The sequence below is a fragment of the Chiloscyllium punctatum genome, chromosome 8 (assembly GCF_047496795.1).
Source record: "Chiloscyllium punctatum isolate Juve2018m chromosome 8, sChiPun1.3, whole genome shotgun sequence".
NCBI classification, from domain to species: domain Eukaryota; kingdom Metazoa; phylum Chordata; class Chondrichthyes; order Orectolobiformes; family Hemiscylliidae; genus Chiloscyllium; species Chiloscyllium punctatum.
Genome location: NC_092746.1, coordinates 113,737,481 through 113,760,552, shown reverse-complemented (window position 1 = coordinate 113,760,552; position 23,072 = coordinate 113,737,481). Strand labels below are relative to the sequence as shown.

Sequence of the window (23,072 nt, the reverse complement as noted above, 5' to 3'; positions counted from 1 at the left end):
ATTTTGATTTGACAGAAATGTCTACAAGTAATCAGTATAATCTGAATAGAAGTGATTTATTTCATTTTCACTATGCATCCAAAAAGGCTTGTGCACACCTTATGAGCAAAGACATGGTGGTGACAGAGATGCAGTTGCAAATCTGCTTGTTATTCTTAGCTCAATGACAAACTGACATCCAATAACAAAACAAATTTAGAGCACTTTTGTCTGAGTCAGTCAGAAGGTTGGTGGTTCAATTAGAGAAGTGAAGCTGACATTTCAATGCAGTACTGAAGGGTGGCTGCACTATTGAGGATTCAATCTTTCAGATGAGTTAAACAATGTTATGTGAAAGAGCCCACAGAGTTATTTCAAAAAACAGCAGGGGAGTTCACCCTGAAATCCTGCTTAGCATTCACCAATACCCAGTCACCATGGGAGCTTGCTGACTGTAAACTGGCTGCTATGTTTTCTACAACAGGGACTACAATTCAAAAATTGGACACAAAGTGCCTTAGCATGTTTGGAACAAACATGATGGGCTAAATGTAGGACTTTCTCTTCTTTCATTTCTTCTAGTTATAGGTGGCATAGTTAGAATCAGCATACATGATAGAATCACAGAGTCACTGAAATGCAGAAGGCCATTTGATCCATCGCCTTTGTGCCAGCTATCCAAATGAGCATTTCATTTAATGCATCTGATTCCGACAAGGACTGACTCAGGCTGGAAATGAGTTCCCTTGGTAATAGCATCCTCTTACATCTCACACACCTGAAAGCACTAGTGAATGTCTGCAGGTTACTTTGTATTTACTGTCCCCACAAAACTAAATCTGATCAGACCCTACCCAACACAAAACAGTAGATTATGATCATGAGCAAGAACCCTGTAAGTACTTAGTAGGTTTCAATGAAAGTCTTTAAAGGGATAGATTCCTGGAATGGTGCAGGGACAGAATTCCAGAACACGACCCAGCTGAAGGCATTGCTACCTTTGATGGAAAGATTACAATTTGCCAGAATTGACGAAATATAGATGTTTTAGGCAAATGTATGAGGGTACACAAGATTACAGTGGGAAGGAATCTGGGGTAAGGCCATGGAAGAATCTTAATCATGAATAAGAATATTACAACTTGGGTCTTCCCATACTGTGAACCAACAAACACCAGAGAGTACAGGGGTGAATGATGAATGTTGCAATTCTCCTCACAGTTTAGCAGAGTTTGGGAAGGTGAGAGTCCAAGAGTACAGCATTAGAAGGCTAGCACAAAAATGATGAAAATGGATCAAAGCTGGACTTTCTGAGCATGCAGACATTGATGCCTAAATAGATCAAGGGCATCAGGTGCAATTCTGGAATCAGTCAGTTCGAGGGGAGGAGAGCAATTTGAAATATAATCAATAGCAGTTGTGGTTGGTACTAAATGATTTCCTTTTTCCTGTTGCCACCCCCACTCCTCAACAAAAGAAAACAGCAATTCAGCATTGCTGCCAAATAAAAAAAATTAAAATGCTGCTAAACAATATTGGAACCATAATCTTGACAAGCACATTATTTAGCAATGCTGCACAAATACGCTTGACTTTAAAAATAAGGTCTTTCTATATCTCTTTAATAACAGCAGTTCCATGAACTAAAGTATTTCTTTCTCTCTGTATACTTCTGCATCTGTGCCAACAACTTACTAATCACAAAAGTACCCTTTGCTAGTTTCCTGAGGATAACATTCACAGTTCCCAAACATTTCTGTATTGTATCAGAAGTAGCAGTATGGACCAGGTGCAGTCTCTGATGTTCCTTTTTTGTGGTTATCCCACCATCTGCAGAGAAGTAAAGGCAGAATACAAAACAAGCTACTGATAAATCTACGTTGATAAATTTACAGTTTACTTAAGAAGGGAACAGCCCTGTTTCCATGACAGAAACATATCCCATTTAAGCTAATCATGAGAACGTGGAAAGAAACAGAACTGGCTGGGGAAACCTCAACGCAACTTGAAAAGAACAAAAACTTAGAAGCAGCCAAATGCGAGCTGGGGTACGTGTACCTGAGACCACACACAACACCGGTGATTATTTTAAGCAAAATAGAAATAACCTTAGATCCCAGTATGGTGGCATGGTGACTCAGTGGTTAGACTGCTGCCTCACAGTGCAGGGACCCAGGTTTGAGTCCACTGTTGGGTAAATGTCTGTGTGAAGTTTGCATATTCTTCCCATGTCTGTGTGGGTTTCCTCCAGGGGCTCCCGTTTCCTTCCACAGATGTGCAGGTGAGGTGGATTGGCCATGCTAAATTTCCCAGACTGCCCACAGATATGTAGGATAGGAGGGTTAGCCATGGTACATGCATCGTTACAGGGATAGGGTTGGGGGGGGAATTTGGGTGGGATGATCTTCGGAGGATCGGTGTGGACTTGATGGACTGATTGGCCTGCTTCCACACTGTAGGGATTCTATGAACTCATTAATCAATTTTAAATCCCATTCAACTTCAAGAAATTCTGCTAACTACTAACAGTACAGGAGACCATAGTGCTTCCAGTGCTTCAGAGTCTGCTATGAAGACTTGATTCAATTCAAATCATTCATTAGCAGGTTTAGTATACTAAACAATTCTGCTTGTTTGAATAGTGGAAAATATACATGGATTTCTCAGGTAGAAATGTACCTGTGTTACACCCATTTTCCAATCATAAAATTGGAGTAAAACACATGGTTGTGCCCAATGCATCTGCACAGGTGTTGGTGTCACAGCTAAATTTAAGAGGCCTCTTTTGTTTCTTAAACTAAAGCCAGCAGTGCACCTCTAAAAATGCATTGGTGGATTCTAACACAAAGTAAACAACAGAAGGCCTTTCCATAGTGAATTCAACACAAAAAGTTTGCTCTCTGGATTCCACAAGAATCTCAGATTCCCCTTCCCTCCATTCAATGCTCCTCTCTCCAAGCGAGGAACTGAACATCAGTGTCTTCACTTGCCAACTTGGGCTGAGTACACCGATGAGGCCTGAGAGCCAATTTCCATGGACCTTCAGGTGACTTAGAACAGGTGGGTCTGTGGTTGCTCAGTTGTGCATCGGTTCCTGAAAACAGATGCAATCCTAAAACATCCATCCTACCCCCTCTACCAGGGTTACAGCAGGTGATAGCTGCTTCACAAACAGTCCGTCAAATAATAGAATGTGCAACTTGAAATGAAGCGAGATCAATGCTGTAATTCTCCTGACTGTGGAGTATTTTGCCAAAGGTGCGTTCACAAAGTATAGGTATAGAACACCATAAAACACAAGTTCTTATCCAAGTTTCTATTTATAGGCTATGTTTGTTTCCGTGCTGTACATCTCTATGACTCTACGACTCTATGAAGGCTATTAGCTTCAAATTTGCTTGCTTCTCCACAACTTGATCATGGTTGGCATTAAACTGTGTATCTTCTGATGACCATCCTCTGGCCTTTCTATAGCTATTAACTCAAGTCATCCTGCCTTGGAGATCTGTCATATACCGTATCTGAACAGGTTGATTAAAATAAGTATAATGTATTCTGACTCAAACCTGGACCTTCTGGTCCAGAGGTAGGGACACTAGCACATCATCACAACAGTACTTGAGTCAGTTTATAACTCACATTGCATCATTGGACCAAGCTAACTGAAGCATTTTATAAGCCTTGACAAAATGATAGATTCCAATCTAATTTTCAGAATTACATGTATTAGAAAAGATGAAGGAAAAGTCATCGCTCTTTAATAAAATTATACATTGACATTTCAGTTGCTTCTACGTTGTGTGGGATTTAAGACTTATTTACCGTTTCCCACCTCACTATCAGGCAGGAGCTCATACTGATATCTTCAACATTTCTCTGTATTTGACCAAAGCCACACTATTCCATTTGAAAGCACACAACATATGTCACAATATTTAAACTGCTGACAAGAAGCTATTATGTTTTCAGATGAGTTGACAACATACCATCTGCAAACTGCAGCATTACAAATCATTCAAAACATACCAGAATGGAATCTTTCCTCACAATATCATTTCAAAACATCACCGCTGGAGGTATTGAATTGGATAGATGGACAGTGGACTCCTTGTATCAAGAGAAGCAAGTTTACTGAATCACCTGTCCAACCATACAAAATGTCTGGCATTGGAGTATGCACTCTGGATAAAATTCACAATTCCAATACATACTTCCATAGCATCCAGCTTCTTCCTAAGATCAAATTCCTAAGAAAATCAATTAAAGCAAAACCAATAGGTTTCCCTGAGATCACAAAATTTTTGGATGGAGTAAACGAGGAAAATTTGTAGGGGAGTCAGTCATTACAGGACACAGACACACTGCTGGACATGCACATGGATAGCAGTGAGTTGAGGGTGCGTAGGTTAAGTTACTATATCTTACATTAGGATTAAACCTCGGCACAACACCGTGGGCCAAAGGGCCTGTTCTATGCTGTACTTTTCTATGTTCTATAAGATAACTGGCAAAAGAACAGGGGCAGGGAGAGATGAGAACTTTGTTTTAGGCAGTGAGTTGCTCTGATCTAGAATACACTGCCTGAAAGGGTGGTGTAGACTGATTCAAAAAGGAGAATTAGATAAATATTTGAAGTGGATTAAAAAACAGGATTATAAGTGGAGACCAAAGGAATGATTCTAATTTAATAGTTCTTTTGAAGTTTTGCCTCACAAGTACAATGGGTCAAGTGGTCTAATTTGCTCTGAATGATCCAATGATGCTGACATTTCAAAGGTAAAACCGCCATAGTCCTACCAGACCAAAGAACTGCTCTCTCATTGAGAGACAGACTGGTGGTAGTCTAACCTGAGGGTCATCACACCTCAGGCGAGGGGTGAAGTTGAGAAGAAGGATCCTTCATTGTGACCTCAGCAGGTGCAGGAATTGAACACACATAACCCAGCAAGCTGAGAAAATTGAGAAAGCAAGGGTGGTGGCAGTACCAGTATCAGCAGTGTCCAACATCAGCACTGGGCACTTGCTGGAAAACCCTGAGCAGAGGCTGTGCTGCTTCTTGCAAACACAAAGAATGCAAGAATAGATCAATTTTGCAACAAAATGTGGCCAGGTAAACATGGCCACGTAAATTGTGATACAGTCCCATCCCTGAAGACTGGTCATTCCAGAGTCTTGTGGTATCCTTATCCAACTCCATATAACTGAACTTTTCCTGGAGTGATTCGAACAGGAATTACTCTGCATGATTATCACATGGCTATTGCCTTAATGAAACTGAGGGATATTGTATGTCCATTATGAATTTCGACAACTCAGCATAAATCGTGGATCAATAATTTCCAATTGATTTTATTTTTTAAAAGTAGGAGATAAAATTTCTTATATTCATTAGATACATTGGTTTTGATCATGCATCACACTAACACAGGCTCAGCCAAACTAACGTCACTTACACCTCCCCAATAGAGAGGGTAACAGATCAACACGCTCAGATCTTGCAATATATTACACTAAGCAAGGTGGATTAAACTGCATGTGAATTGGAATATCCAGAGCTTGTAAAATGCTGTCCATGATGCAATATCATGAATAACACTCTCTATTTTTAGTGTAGAGCGCATACTGACATCAATCCCATTTATAGCACAACTCAATCCTTAAAGTTTTGAACTAGTTTTCTCTGCTCAGCCCACAGTAGACACTTTTTTTAATACGCTACTTGCAAACTATACAATACAAAGTACATCACAGTAGCAGAACGAAGTGCAGAATACAATGTTACAGCTACAGAGAAGGTGCTGAGAGCAAGAGTTCAGAATTAACGTTTGAGAGGTCCATTCAAAAATCTGATAGCAGCGAGGAAGAAGCTGTTCTTAAATCTATTCCCCAGTGTATTAAAGCTTTTGTATTTTCTGCCCAATGGAAGAGGGTGGACGACAGGATAACCAGGGTGGGAAGGGATTAGGTTGGTTGCTTTCCTGAGGCAGTGGGAAGTATAGGCGGGAGTCCATGGAAGGAAGGCTGGTTTGTGTGATGGACTGGGCTGTGTTCACAACTCTGTGTAATTTCTTGCAGTCTTGGGAAGAGTAGTTGCCATACCATGTTGTGATACATCCAGAGAGGACACTTTCTATGGAGCATTGATAAAAATTGGTAAGAGTCCTTGTGGAATTTCTTTAGTCTCCTGGGGAAGTAAGCTGTACCTTTAGCTGCTGAGGGTGTATTAGCCCCTCACTCAAGAAGGAGATGACTTGCATTTATATCGCACTTTTAAGCATCTTAGGCCAACAGAAAGCACTTTACTCTGGATTAGTGGTGCTGGAAGAGCACAGCAGTTCAGGCAGCAGCCAAGTAGCATCGAAATCGACGTTTCGGGCAAAAGCCCTTCATCAGGAATAAAGGCAGTGAGCCTGAAGTGTGGAGAGATAAGCTAGAGGAGGGTGGGGGTGGGGAGAGAGTAGCATAGAGTACAATGGGTGAGTGGGGGAGGGGATGAAGGTGATAGGTCAAGGAGGAGAGGGTGGAGTGGATAGGTGGAAAAGAAGATAGGCAGGTAGGACAAGTCTGGACAAGTCATGGGGACAGTGCTGAGCTGGAAGTTTAGAACTAGGGTGAGGTGGGGGAAGGGGAAATGAGGAAACTGTTGAAGTCCACATTGATGCCCTGGGGTTGAAGTGTTCCGAGGCAGAAGATGAGGCGTTCTTCCTCCAGGCATCTGGTGGTGAGGGAGCGGCGGTGAAGGTGGCCCAGGACCTCCATGTCCTCGGCAGAGTGGGAGGGGGAGTTGAAATGCACTTTACAGCAAGTGAAGGATCTTATGAAATGTAATTTCTTTGCAGGAAATCAGCAGCTGAATTGTACGCAGCTAAGTCCTACAATGTGATAATGGCCAGGAAATGTGTTTTTGTGATTTTGATTGAAGCATAAAATAGTGCGAGAAAAGGTTTAACGGCCCATCCAAGAGAACGATAGCGCTTTTCCCAATACATCAGTACAGAAATTTGAGCATCAGTCTGGATCTCATTTTTAAGTCTCTGGAACCCAACAACCTTTTGAGTCAGAAATGCTGCCCACTGAGCCACTTTGGAACATTTTGTTTATCAGGTTACTCAGCATTGGTCTTCCTATTGGCACTGGTTAAAACGAGCACTGCTCAGGAAACTAATGGCACTTAGTGTGCTCAGGTGTCTGGGTGTGGTTGTGGCCATTCAGTGTGGAGTTCAAACAAATTACAATGTTTATACAAGGCTTTCTTCATAAATCATTGGGTTATTTCAGTTCATAGACAGGTTTTAGAGGAAACATGGACTTTAATGCCTGAGTTAGGACATGGGGACAGTGTCCCATCTCACCAAACCCATCCCTGTGCTCATTGACCTACATTTCTCAGAGCCTGGCAATTTGTAAATATGTAGACTTGTTTTTCAAATCTCTCCATAGCATCACCGCTCCCTATCTCTGTCATCTCTTCCAGGCCTATCATCAATTGTGAGGTCTGTGTTCCTCTGATTTTGACCTCTTCCATATCCTATTTTTATCAAGCCACCATGGGAGGTTTAGCTGCCTCAGCTCCATGCCCCAGAATTTATTCCCAAAACTGCTCAACTTCTCTTCCCTGCCTCTCTCTCCTTTGAACACAACCCTTAAAATGGACCTCTCTGCTCGTTCACTTTCCAAATAGAGTCATAGAGGTGTACAGCACAGAAACAGACTCTTCGTTCCAAATTGACCAGATATCCCAACCCAATCTAGTCCCACCTGCCAGCACCCGGCCCATATCCCTCCAAACCCTTCCTATTTATATACCCATCCAAATGTCTTTTAAATGTTGCAATTGTATCAGCCTCCACCACATCCTGTGGCAGCTCATTCCATACACATACCACCCTTTGCGTGAAAAAGTTGCCCCTTAGGTCTCTTTTCCCTCTCACCCTAAACCCCAGACTTTGTCTATTTATCCTAGCCATGCCCCTCATGATTTTGTAGACCTCTATAAAGTCACCCCTCAACCTCCGACGCTCCAGGGAAAACAGCCCCAGCCTTTTCAGCCTCTCCCTATAGCTCAAATCCTCCAACCCTGGCAACATCCTTGTAAATCTTTTCTGAACCCTTTCAAATTTCACAACATCTTTCCGATAGGAAGGATATCAGAATTGCACACAATATTCCAACAGTGGCCTCACCAATGTCCTGTACAGCTGCAACATGACCTCCCAACTCTTGTACTCAATACTCTGACCAATAAAGGAAAGCATACCAAACGCCTTCTTCACTATCCTATTTACCTGCGACTCCACTTTCAAGGAGCTATGAACCTGCACTCCAAGGTCTCTTTGTTCAGCAATACTCCCTAGGACCTTACCATTAAGTGTATAAGTCCTGCTAAGATTTGTTTACCCAAAATGCAGTACCACATACGTATCTGAATTAAACTCCATCTGCCACTTCTCAGCCCATTGGCCCATCTGATCAAGATCCTGTTGTAATCTGAGATGACCTTCTTCGCTGTCCACTACACCTCCAATTTTGGTGTCATCTGCAAGCTTATTAACTATACCTCTTATGCTCACATCCAAATCATTTACGTAAATGACAAAAAGTAATGGACCCAGCACCGATCCTTGTGGCACTCCACTGGTCACAGGCCTCTAATCTGAAAAACAACCCTCCACCACCACCCTCTGTCTTCTACCTTTCTGTATCCAAATGGCTAGTTCTCCCTGTATTCCGTGAGATCTAACCTTGCTAACACGTCTCCCATTGGGAACCTTGTCGAACGCCATATTGAAGTCCATATAGATCACAACTACCGCTCTGTCCTCATCAATCCTCTTTGTTACTTCTTCAAAAAACTCAATCAAGTTTGTGAGACATGATTTCCCACGCACAAAGCCATGTTGACTATCCCTAATCAGTCCTTGCCTTTCCAAATACATGTACATCCTGTCCCTCAGGATTCCCTCCAAAAACTTGCCCACCACTGAGGTCAGGCTCACTGGTCTATAGTTCCCTGGCTTGTCCTTACCACCCTTCTTAAACAGTGGCACCACATTAGCCAACCTTCAGTTTTCCGGCACCTCACCTGTGACTATCAATGATACAAATATCTCAGCAAGAGGCCCAGCAATCACTGCCCTAGCTTCCCACAGAGTTCTAGAGTACACCTGATCAGGTCCTGGGGATTTATCCCCTTTAATGCATTTCAAGACATCCAGCACTTCCTCCTCTGTAATATGGACATTTTGCAACATGTCACCATCTACTTCCCTACATTCTATATCTTCCATAACTATTCCACAGTAAATACTACTGCAAAATACTCATTTAGTATTTCCCCCATTTTCTGGCTCCATACAAAGGCCGCCTTGCTGATCTTTGAGGGAGTCTATTCTTTCTGTAGTTACCCTTTTGTCCTTAATGTACTTTTAAAAACCCTTTGGATTCTCCTCAATTCTACTTCGAAAGCTATTTCATGTCCCCTTTTTGCCCTTCTGATTTCCCTCTTAAGTATACTCCTACTGCCTTTATACTCTTCTAAGCCTGGTTTCAAATTTAATTGTATCACATTTCTGTAAAATGCCTTACTATGTCTCACTGTATTGAAGCTGCTATACAAATTAACTTGTTGCTGTTGGAAGACGTCTTGTGTAAATAATCAATTTTGAGTAAAGTTTTAATTCTGGAGTGAGACTGCTAAAGTAAGGTGAACCTGGGTATCAGGTGACACAGAATCACTTGACAGGTGCCCTGGTAACCGCATGTTGCAACAACATTAGATAAAGACAACTGTTATAACAGATACATTGTCAACGTGCTACCAACATCTCAGCAAGTCATGAAGAGCATTGGCCATCTATAATGGGAGTGTAGAACACATGATGAAGCGTGTACCAACTAATCACATGTAGCAATGTGACCAGAGACACAAAGCAGACCTGTGACAGTGGAGGAAGAGTGACAAAAGAGATTAACCAACTTTTAAAAAGTTCGGAATGCCCATGTAAAGAGATTCGGCTCACACATTTTTCCTCTCTGTCTATATCTTAAATATTTGATACAAGGTGCTTTTTTAAAAGTTAAAGCCTTGATATATATATATTGCAGCAGAATGGATGTAATCTACACTCTTTTAGCTGCACAGAACACAATCTTTTGAGTGAGTAAACTAACTACTGGTTGCATAGTGGCAGCTGCAAACAAAAAGAAAAGACTGTCAAGCTGCACTCAATGGACTGAATTTATGGAGATGTTGAGGGTCTTGTCTACTGGTTCATCTTGGAATGTGCTAGCGGCTCCCCTCCCATCACTGAGCTAATACCAGCGGAACAGGGAAAAGGTGCTTAAGGGGACATTAACTGCCCAGGTAAGAGCCTCAATTCATGACAGGAAGACTGCCCCATCGTGGACTTAAGTTGTAATGAAGGCAACTTACCTACCCACCTGATTAAATGACCTCTGCCACCAAATCTGCCACGGGGGACAACAATAAATTTCAACAGCAATAATGTGCCTGGGGTTCTGTTCACTGAGAGCTGGCTCTGAGGAAGCCAAACCAGTGCACTCTGCAGGTGTAAATAAAGGTGACTTGATGGAATACCAGCCTCTGTGGAGTTATTTCACCATGAATTAACTAAGCACAAACCTTTCATTCTGTAACAGCCTTCCTCCGTGGACTTGCTAAAAACTTTATCTTTCTTCTGTAGCTCAATGACCAGAGTCTTTTTTTTCTCCCTAAATAATGATTATTTCAAAAAATGTGATTTTACAATTTTGGGTTCCTGTGTAAAAATTAGCCCATCAGCAGCATGCAATCAGAGGTTCTCAAATAGGCAGATGAGGCTGTCTCTCGATACTTTCTATCCATTAGTTGACATGCATAAAAACTTGGTGTTCTCAAAACCAAATGCATGACATGAGCTGTCACCAAGTGAGTGACTACAAATTGATACATGTTACCCCTCCTTATTTCTTACGTTGTTCTACACTGTTATCAATAGTCTTTCACAAGAAACTTCTTAAAGCACTGAGAATTCTCATATAACTACGGAGTTCCCTTATCTCCTTCCTATGCATGAATGAATTCATGAAATCTTTTCAAGCAAGATCTTCATTTGTTAAATTTACTAAATTATAATAGTGGTGATACTTCTAAAGCCTAGCCATAACATAGCTTCCAACATTTTACCTCATGACTTTAGTCTGATTGACTGAAATTACCCTCATTTCTGGTTTAGTTTTACAAACATTTCCTTGTTGCTTGTGATCTAAATACATCACTGGGTGTCAGTATGTCCTTTGTATTGATAGCCAGTCACCAACACATTTCCCCACTAGTCTCCAGCACCCCGTCAGAAACAGTATCTTTCACAGTAAGCAGGGAGAAGTACGAGCACTCAAAGTGAATGCTGACCATGAGTGTGAAATGATTAACTTCACCATTGCTTTTCCTGTATTACTTTACACTGTTATGAAACATTGTTCAACTGGAACTCTCATAACAATTTCAGTTCTCGTAAAATGAGCAATTTAATTCTTTCCATTTTAATATCATGAAGGGTTTTGATGCACTAAATAAATTTGATTAAACTCTTGTCGTGAGGAGGATTGGTGGTCCCAGGACACAGCTTTAAGACAAACAGCAAAAGGACCAGAGGTGAGCTGAGGAGATGTCTTTTTTTTAAAGCAGTTTCGATCTGGAACTTATTTCCTGAAAGCAGGTTGGAAACAGATTCAGTTTAAAAAGGGGATGGTATAAGTGCTTGAAAAAGGGAACCTTACACAGTGAAGGTGAGAGAAAAAGGAAGATTGTTTCAGTTTTTCAAGAGCCAACACAGACATAATAGGCCAATTGACCTGCTGGGTTTTATCAGTCCCTGTGGAATTTTCTTCAGAGAATACCCATCCAAAATAAAACATTTATTTAATATACTTCACCCACTTCACAACTATTACATTTTTAACTTTGAGTTAAACATGTTTGATGATGTTGGAAAACACCACAACTTCCTTCAAAGATAAAGTTTGTGAAGTCCTGAGCTCCATATGATGCCGTTGGCATCAAATCAGTGATAGGTAATGAATTACATCATTTCCTGTCCAACCTTTACACTTCCAAGGAAACTCAATGTACACATGTTGGCACCTTGCTTGAGGAATACAAACATCATTTTGGATCCCCCCAAGTTGCCAACAAAGGCGGGCCTGACAAATTTGGATTTTGAAGTGGGGTCCCCATAAAAGGAGCGCACTTGATTTATACTGGTTGCGTGTAGATGAGAAATGCAGCAGTTGCTACATTAACAGTGCTGCACAGAGTGAGAAGTCTGAAGTGCCCATACCCAATTAGACATTTTCTGGAGAAATATGCTCACAATGCATTTCAAAACATCAGATAGCCTCACTCCACAGAGAGTTCAACATTTCCTTCATTTTCTTTAACTTGCAGATCAAATTAATTCAGGTCTAGAATTCAGTGATCAAGTATGACTCAATTCTCACTACATACAGAAGAAACATTAATGTTGATACTGTTTGCTTGCCAATGGTCTGTTTTAAAACTAAACCAAATAGTAGGAGCTAAAATTTTTTGAACTGACAATAGGCACTCAATCCTAAATGATTCCTAATACATGTACCCTTCTTTGTTGAAATGTTGCATTCGGAATTATTGTCATACTTATTTGTGACTCTCAGTGCCTGCTATCTGGGTTCATAGCTGCAAAACTGGCAAAGTACTTCCATAAATAGTTCTGTCAGAGGGTGTCTCAGTGATAGTTCAAAGGGTTGGTCTTAGCCTTGGCTCAATGGGTAGTTTTCTCACCTCCAACAGAATGCTACCCACTGAGCGACTGCTGACACCATGTCTTTGAAGTATCAAGCTCAAGTTTCAATCCAGAGATTTGAGCACGTTATCCAAATTGCCACACCAGTTAAGTACTGAGGGACTGCTGTGCTGTCAGAGTAGCTAACATTTGGACAAGATGCTAAATCAGGTCCCATTTGCCCTCTCAGGTTGACAAATTTGAAGATGAGCAGGGGAGATCTTTATAGTGTTTTGTCAATATTTAGCCCTCAAGCAACTTCAGTTAAGTCGCCTCTAACTTGTTGCTTCCCAGACTTTCTTTATGCCCTTTTTTTGGGAATAGGCTGTCTTCTAATATTTATCACAAATGCACGGTTTCCCACAACTACCTTAACTAAACCTCCTCACACCCTGTTTCCTGTTTCCCTTCCATTCTTCCAGTTTCTCGGTCTCCTTTCTGTCTGTTCCAAGAATGCCAATGTTCACAACAATACTACTGACATATCTTCTTTTATTCAAAACTGAAGGCGGCAATGCAAAACTCTGGTCCACTCCTCTTAGGACCCCAAAACTTTATCTCCCTCCCATAGCACCTTTCCATGCAACTGAATGCTGGTAAGCACTTGGATCTGCTACCTGTGCTTTTATCACTGTACAAGCCCTCAAACACTTCTTCTAGGTATACATCTTTCAATTCAGGTCTGCTGTACTCGTTGTTCACGGTGCAGGCAGCTCTACACTAGGAAACCTGACTGGGTGACCATTCTGTGAAACACTTCAATACAATCCTGTGAACATTTCTGTCCTGGGCCTGCTGCATTGTTCCAGTGAAGCACAAGTCAAGCTGGAAGAACAGCACCTCATTTTTCACATGGAGACTGTACAACTATCTGGACTCAACACTGACTTCAATGATTTTAGAACATTAACTCTATCCTCCGGTTTGATATTTTTGTCCTTCGCACCACCACCAACACCCACCGCCCCCCCCCCCCCGCCCCCCGCCTCCAGTATTTTGCTCCATTGTTTTTGCTTTCAGTCGGAGCTAACATTTATTTTGTTATTGGCCTTATTCTGGACCTTATCTTCATTCACTCATGGGACATGGGTGTCACTGGCTGGCCAGCATTAATTGTCCATTCCTAGGTGCCCTAGAAGGTGGTGATAAGTTAGCTTCTTGAACCACTGCAGTCCATGTGCTGTAGGCAGGGAATTCCAGTATTTTGACCCAGTGACAGTGAAGGAGTAGCGGTATATTTCCAAGTCAGGATGGTGATGGCTTGGAAGGGAGATTGCAGTTGGTAGTTTTCCCATGTACCTGCTGCCCTTGTCTTTCTAGATCGAAGTGGTTGTAGATTTGTAAGATACTACCTAAGGATCATTAGTGAATTTCTGCAGTGCATCTGGTAGATACTACACACTGCTGCTACTGAACATCAGCAGTGGACAGAGTGGATGTTTGTGGATCTGGGGCCAATCAAGCGGGCTGCTTTGTCCTGGATGGTGTCAAATTTGGTGTCAATGGTAACCCAGAATGATGATAGTTGGGGATTCAGCAATGGTACTGTCTTTGAATGTCAAGGGGCAGTGTTTGGAATGTCTGCTACTGGAGATGGTCAGCAGCTGATTGGCCCTGGTGGAACCCAAACTGGGCATCACTGAGCAGGTGCTGCTGGATAGCACTGTTCATGATGCCTTGCATCACTTCACTGATGATCGGGAGTAGACTGAAGTAATGCTAACTGGCCGATTTGGATTTATCTCACTTTGTGCATATAGGCTAAACATGGGTGATTTTTCACATTGTTAGGTAGATGCCGTTGTTGTAGCTGTGCTGGAACAGATTGGCTAAGAATGTGGAGGCATTGGGGATGATCTTTCAGGAACCACTGGAGCCAAGGAGAGGACTGGAAAATGGCTAACATAACCCCTGTTTAAGAAGGGAGGGAGGCAGAAAACAGGAAATGATAGATCGGTTAGCCTGACCTTAGCCTTTAGTAAAATTTTAGTGTCCATTATTAAGTATGAGATTGTGAAGTGTGTGAAATTATGTCCCTACCTCTGAACCAGGAGTCCCTGTCTTAGGTCCACCTGATCCAAAGGTGTTTAATAACTCAGAACAAATTAAACAGAAAATACCAATAACTGAGTTTCAATCCGTTCAGGGGATCTTGTGAGGCTATGGTAGGATCCCTATATCTGGGCCAAAAAATGTGGGTTCAAGTTCCACTTGCTGAAGTGGTGTGTCATAACATGCCCAAAAAAGTTCAATAGAATACCTCGCAGAGTCTGTGTTCATAACACTGGCTGCAGAGCCAGAAGAAAAAAAACTTGGAAATCTGAAATCAAATCAGAACAGACATGTACAAATTTCCCAGTGTAACCTTTTCATTAGAACTGATGAGGAATATGTTCCACTAGGTTAGCACATGCTGTCTTTTTATAGATGCCAATTGACCTTCTGTATATTCCTGTCATTTTTGATTCTGCCTGTACAGCATTAGCACGATAAACAGTTCATTTTAAAAATAAGAATGCTACCTACTCACCATGACTAGCTTCACTTTCTCAAAATAAAATACATCAAATTGACTTCTTGCTCCTGAAAGCTTCTCAAATATCCAAATTCTAGAGGCCAGACTTGCAGATTGAGTTATTTGTAAATCATTTACACAGCATTACAAACTACAGAACAACCTTGGTTATCCGAAAATCAATTATCTGAATGTCTCAACAAGATCTCAAGGTCCTGTAAATGCTTCCTTTGTTTACTATCAGATCAGTTATCCGAACAAGCAGTTATCTGAACAAAATACTCCCCACCCGTCTCATTCAGATGATCGAGGTTGTTCAGTATTGCCAATTGGAATACAGTGTTGACAAGTCTTGTTGGAAATGTGGTGAATTTTGCAGAGTGCATTGATAAGGTAGTAAAAATCTAAGCAAGTGCAGCTACCATTCTCTTTTAAGCAAGCCTTTGTCAGCTATGGCTCAGTTGGGAGCACTCTCACTTCAGAGACAGAGGTTTGTGGCTTCAAATTCCACTCAACAGATTTGAGCACAAAATCTAGGCTGACACTCCGTGTTGTTGAAAGGTACTGCTACACAACTGGAGGTGGGACCTTTCATGTGAATCAGCATCACAGAGGTCTACACCTCAAAAATGTTCAGCTAAACCCTATCTTCATCCTGAGGTGGATGCAAAAGGCTAGGTAGCACCATTTCAGAGGGGCCTGAAGTGATTCCTGGCCAAAAATTAACCATCAACATTAGGACAGGGTACTTACTCTTCTTATTTTGCATTCCCTGAAAGATTTGACACACACTTTTTCTACGTTATGATACTGTTTACAAAAAATAGTTCATTGACTGCAAAGTGTTTTCTTTTGCTGGCGTACATACACAGAGTGATCAACTGCCCTTCCTTTTATAGCACTGCCCTGTATTCGGGACACTTGTTCTATGTCCTGGGTTGCTGGAGACCAGGATACTGTTTAGCCAGTTTTCAAGATGCCTGGCTGCACAGTTACAGCTGCAATGTCCCCTGGCTCATCCTGTATACAGCTGATATCCAGGGAGCAGGGTGAACAGAGGGAGATGAACGGCTGCGATTAGGAGAGACAGTAAGGGACTCAAGGTAGTACAGAATTTATTGGCCATTTAAGGCACAGGGAGTTTGGCAAGGTTGGATGGTATTTATTTTAATGAAAGATGTCTGACAAACAAGGCAGATGAGTTGAGCACACAAATTAAAACATGAGGTTATGATGTCATTGCTGTCATTGAGATGTGGATGAGAGAGGGACTGTATCCGTGGCCCAATATTCCAGGATATAGGGTCTTCAGGCGAGAGGAGGTAAAATTCGAAGGAGGTGTTGCAATTTTGATCAGGGAATCAACTGCAGCAATAAGGAGGAATGACATCTTACAAGGCTCCTCAAATGAAGTAATTTGGAAAGAACTTAAAAAACCAAGTTGCTGGGAATGTGTGATAGGCCCTCTAACAGTCCAAGAGAAACAGAAGAGCAGATATGTAGGAAAATTTCAGGGAAGTGTAAACGTAATAGGTCAGAGGTTAAGGGGATTTTGACTTCCCTAACATTGACAGAGATAGACATAGTGTGAAAGATTTAGGGGGAGTGGAATTCTTGAAATGAATCTAGGAGAGCTTTCAAAGCCAATATAAACAGAAATTGCTGAAAAGACCAAGTGGGTCTGGCAGCCTATGCGGAGACAAATCAGAGTTAATGTTTTGGGTCCAGCTTTTAAAGGCAGTGTGCATAAGGCCCTATAAGAGAGGGTGAAGTCCTAGATTTAATGAAACTGAGCAAGTGGTTGAAAACTGGGGGGAGTACTTCACAAACAATTATCATAATTCAGTGAGGTACAAGATTGCTACAGAAATGGACGAGGATGTGCCTGAAATCAAAGTCCTAAACAGATATGATTTGGCCAGTGTGGACTGGGAGCAGGTACTTTGGAGTAAATCTGTATCAGAGCAGTTGAATGCACTCAAGAAGGAAACCAGGGAGAGTAAAGGACCAATAAAGCTAACCAACAAACTCTGGTAATCTCAGGATGCACAGGATGAGATATTACAAGTATAGGTGGAGGGACAATGAAGGTTGAGGAAATTGATGACTGCAGGAGGACTTAGAACATTACAGCGCAGTACTGGCCCTTCGGCCCTCGATGAATTGGACAGGCTAGCTCAATGGACAAAGGAAATATAATGTTGGAAAGTGTGAGGTTATGCACTTTGGAAGAAAGACTAGAGGCACAGACTATTTTCTAAATGGGGAACAGCTTTGGAAATCTGAAGCACAAAAGGACTTGGGAGTCTCAGTTGAGGATTCTCATGAAGGTTAACATGCAAGCTCGATTGGCAGTTGGGAAAGCAAATGCCATGTTAGCATTCATTTCGAGAGGGCTAGAATACAAGAGCAGAGATATACTGCTGAGGCTGTATAAGGCTCTGGTCAGACTGCATTTGGAATATTGTGAGCACAAAGTAGAGGGTGACGATTGAGGGGTGTTCTTGTGATTGGAAGCCTGTGTCTAGTGGGGTTCTGCAGGGTTCAGTGTTGGGGCAATTGCTGTTAGTGGTACGCATACAACGTCATAGACTTGAATGTAGGCGGGTGAATTGCTAAGTTTCCTGATGAGAGGAAAATTGGTCGAGTGGTAAACAGGGAGGATATAGATGGGCTAGTCAGTGGCAAATAAAATTCAATCTGGATGAGTTTGAGGTGATGCACTTGGACTGGCCAAACAAGGCAAAGGAGTAAATGGTAAGACCCCGGAAGTACCAAGCATCAGAGGTACCTTGGTGTGGATATCTGCTGCTCCAGTGTGACTACAGTGTTTTTAAGGTTGTTGGTCTCCGTCCGGTGCCTGTGTAGTCACCTTTGTGATCGTTTGTACATATTTTATCGACTACAAAGTAAGGTCGAACCTCCTCGTGGTTCCACCCGGTAACAGCCTGTAAGAGGAAGCTTTAAACGGAGAGGCAATTTTAAGTTGTTTAGAGGTTGTATTAGTCTGGTTTTACCATTGGTTTTACCATCGATTTTATCTTTGGTTTTACCTTGGTTTTGACCGGTGCTATGCGCCACTGGCAATTTTATTGTTCTCATCTGTTGTTTGAGCAGTACTCGGACCAGGCCGGCGAATACGACCTCAGAAAAGATACGAGACGGCTGGTGACCATTCGGTCAAAAGTAGAAACCAAATTTGGCAGTGGTGATTATCGCCAATTCCAAAATTTCTGGTTTTGGGAGATCAGGAAAATAACCACCCTGCACGACTGTTATTGGTGGCATCGTGCGCTAAATGTATGAACTAAAAACGGACTGGACAATCCGTCTCGACACAGACGGATGAGACCTTAAGGATTACTCCGGCAAGGCTATCCTCTGGCAGGTACAAGGAAGTCATTAACATTGTCCAGAGTAATCAGGACATAATTTGAATAGAAAGACTAGTAGAGAAGGCCCCTCTACAGTCGGGTTCATTTCACAGCTGGACGATTTTTAATTCGAATTCTAATGGGCCTTTTGATTTTAGTCAATATAGAGAATCAGAGAGCAATGAGGAGAGGCATGAGGGTAGGATTATTCACCTGGTAATTAGGGAAATGGATAAATTACAGATAATAGTAAAATACTCGATAGAAAACTTTAAATGTAATTATTGTAATAATATTTACAACACCACGGGGATGTTTAGGAAGCATTTAAAGGTATGCAAGGGGATTAAATCAGTGAGAATTAGATGGAGTAAGTGTGAATGGGAAGGGAATTATCATGCAGTAGCATGCCACTATCCCAAGTGTACTAAAAACGGTAATAATAATAATAATAATAATGATAATGAAGAAGGGGAGGTTGAAAACCATACCAGTGTGAAATATGCCCATTAAAATTTATGACAACCAGAGGATTGGGGCAACATGAGAGGCATGCACATCCCAATTTAAGGAATGAGAAGAGGAAAAGGGGGAAAATAGAGAGTAGGGATAAGTTGGAAAGTGGAGAAAGAAATAACAGAGGAATATGGTCTAGTGATGAAATTGAAAAGTTGCAACAATTAGAATTAGAATTTAGTGGCTGTAAAAATATTAATAAAGTCATTGCGGAGAAAATAGGAACTAAAACAGCTAAACAAATCTCTGATAAAAGGAGGTTACTAAACAAAAAGAGTAAAAATCGCGATAATGAAAAGGGTATAGATCAAGAAGTGGTCCTTAATATTAGTGATAATAATGAAATGGAGAATAGTAAACAGGAGGTAGATATGGTAGTAGAGGAAAGAGGAACAGATGAGAGAGTTATCAGGATAATAATAATACTACAGAAACGTTAGGTTATAATGGTAGGTTACTAACAGAATTAATTAAAATAATAGAAGATGACATGGGTAGGAATATAGGTACTATTAAGGACTACAACACTATCATGGGTATGATAATGGATAAATTAGAAAAGAATAGTGAAGATGATAAGTCTAAGAAAGTGAACTATATTAAACGTGTAGGTTTTAAGCAAAGGGATAGTTGACAAAGAAGAAATAGGAAGGAAAATAAAGCTAAAAGAAGACATAGTAGAAAGAAGAGCAAATTTAAAGAAATACAGGTTTTATACAAAACTAAGAGGCAATACCTAGCGAGAACCCTAATGGGGGCCCGAGCCAAGTGCAAATGCCCCCTTAGTAAGGAAGAGTTGGAGGATTATTACAGAGAGAGATTATCTAACCCTACTGATAAAAATAACTTGAGAGGTTTTGCTAAATATAAAAGTCAAGGTGAGGGATCAGTAGGTGGAATTCTGACTGGTCCTGTAATGGTGGAGGACATGAAGCAAGCCATAAAGGCGATGGACATGAAAACCGCTGCAGGGCCAGATAGGATAACGCTGAAAGAGATAATTAAGATATTCAATAAAGATAATACGTTATTTCCTAGATTATATACTATTTGGATAAAAACAGGCAAAATCCCAGATCAAATGAAGATAAGTAGGACGGTATTGATTCCTAAAGTGAGTGAGGAAGAAGGATTAAGAGACATTAATAATTGGAGGCCAATTACGATAGGCTCAATGATGCTTAGGTTATTCACAAAAATTATAGTGAATAGATTAAGTGATAAATTTAAACAAAAGAAAGAAAGGTTTTATGGGTGGTGTAGTAGGATGTGAGGAAACATTAAAATCCTGGAAAATATTATTAATGGCGCTAAAAAGAATAAAAGAGATTTAGTGGTGGATTTTGTGGATTTAGCAAAAGCCTTCGATACAGTAGGCCATAAACTAATTATAACTGCCCTTAAAAGACTCCAGCTCCCCTTAATATTTATTAAATTGATTACAAACTTATATGATAATAATTTTACTCAAGTAGAAGGTTTTAATTGTAAAACTGGAAAAATTAAAATTTTAAGAGGTGTCAAGCAAGGTGCACTGTCACCAATTCTTTTTAATATAATAATGGACCCCTTGATAAGTACCATCGAAGGGAGGCAGAAAGGAATATTTTTAGGATTAGATAGGGATAGTTATCACTGCGCAACATTAGTGTTCGCAGATGATATAGCTCTAATTAGTCAATCGTATGATGGTATGGTTTACAATCTAAAACTTGTGGAAAAATTTTGTAACAATACGGGAATGGAGGTTAATATAAATAAAATGAAAGGATTCTACTTATAAGAATAAGACATTCATATATAACGATAAAGCAAATTGGAAGCTAAATGAAGGGAATATACAGTTTATAGACCCGGGAAACACGGATAAATACCTAGGAGCTAAAATAGACCCGTGGATTGGCGTAAGCCAGTCAGACTGGGAAAGCCAGTTAGATATATGGATAGGAAATTTAAAAAGATCCCCTTTAAAACCTATGCAAAAATTAGAACTTCTAAAAACGTATTTTATTCCTAGGCTGTATTATTATCTAATTTTATCAGAAGTTTCAATTAATTATCTTAATAAACTAGACAACATAATTAAAAGCGCAGTTAAAGAAATTTGACACCTCCCGTAATCCATCACGGATGGAGTGTTATATGCTAATTCCCGTGATAGTGGCCTTGCATTAAACAGATTGTCAACCTTTATCCCAATTTTGATTTTGAGGAAGTATGGAATGCTACATAAATCCGAGGACGAAATTTTGCATGCCTCATTTCGGTTCGAGGGTGATAGTGTGGCTGTGAAAATGTATAAATTTAGTAAATTAAAAGTGCTGGAAAAGATCTCGAACCCAAACATAAACAGCAATTGGGTGAAGATGGTATTATCGCGGAAGATAGTGAGGATGAGATGGAAGAATTTAGCAGTACAAACTATGCAAATTGGAGATCCATTGAATTACAGAGGTGTACGGCCCTCCCCTGTCAAGGGGCCGGTGTCCAATATTATAAAAACGATAATATATCTAACAATTGGTTGACGAAATTGCAATTTATGAAGACGCCCAAAGTTATTAATTAGATCTTGTTAAGAACAAATTTATTTCCAACATGGGCGTCGTTGTCGTACGGAAGGCTGTTCAATATGAAGAATTGCAGGAGGTGTAATGATACTTCGGAGACGTTTGCACATATTTCTGGATGGTGCCTATATGTCAAAAACATGAGAATTAGAAGACACAATAGGATATTAGAGGAATTAGTCAAGTTTGTTAGGAAGAATGGGTGGATAATTTATATAGAACTGTGAATCAAAGATGATACTGGAAAACTTTATTTACCGGATTTAATTTTTAAGAAAGAACATCAGATTGTCGTGGTGGACGTTACCATTAGAACGGGCCTTCAGATTAACTCTCTTGAGTCGGCTTGGGAAGAAAAGAAAAGCAAATATAAACATCTAGAAAAAGAGACAATGGACCTCACTGGAGGAGGAAATATATCTTTTTACGATTTTGTGATAGGATCCCGAGGGAAGTGGCTCGAAAAGAACACTGAATTAATGAAAGACCTTGGTATCACGAAATTTAAATCTTTCGCTCAGAATATCAAAACCTTGTTTTATCTTTGACTCTCGAGTTGTTACGGATCTTTATGGACTCTTAATGTTCTCTATTGACAAAATTTAATAACGTTTTAGCGTTAAAGTTTAAATATTTTAACAATTTTAATTAGTAATTTTAAATAGGTTTGATTTTAACTAGTATTTTAAATTTTATATATTTTAATAATAAAATTGTAGTATTTTAAGTCACATAGTAATGGTGATAGGTAATAGTGGTGATAAATAATTAAAGTACATGCTACACACAACAGGTGATGAGCGGTAACATAGTCAAACCATTGAAAAACCCAGCTCATCCCTCGCTCCGTTGAAATTCTGATTCACGTTGTTTTATACCGTCCCCTTGAGATCATCTGGCTGTGGTTTTGCCAGATAGGGGTATTCATTCGTCGACGAGCGACGTTAAAACCTCGAAAAGGACATGATCCATCGCGTATGGTGAGTGCACAAAATAGCAGGACAGGTAGATAAAGTGGCTCAGAGGCATAAACAGTCCATGCCTCTATTAACCGAGGCATATAGTTTTAGAGCAAGGAGGTGATGTTGGAACTGCATAAAAGGTTGGTTAGCAAGAGTGCTGCCTGTATTTCTGGAATCCACATTGTTAAAGCAATGTGATTACTTTGGAGACAGTGCCAGAGGAGATTTACTCGGATATTGTGTGACATGGAGAATTCTGAGATTAAGTGAGATTGGGTAAATTGGGATTGTATTTGACTAGATTAGATTACTTACAGTGTGGAAACAGGCCCTTC

At 40.6% G+C, this 23,072-nt stretch overlaps 1 protein-coding gene across 5 annotated transcripts in view; it reads right to left on the bottom strand.

Moving 5' to 3' along the window:
• prkag2a (protein kinase, AMP-activated, gamma 2 non-catalytic subunit a) overlaps positions 1 to 23,072 on the bottom strand; it is a 441,088-nt gene that overhangs the window by 125,599 nt on the left and 292,417 nt on the right. The gene's annotated exons all lie outside the window — the stretch shown is intronic.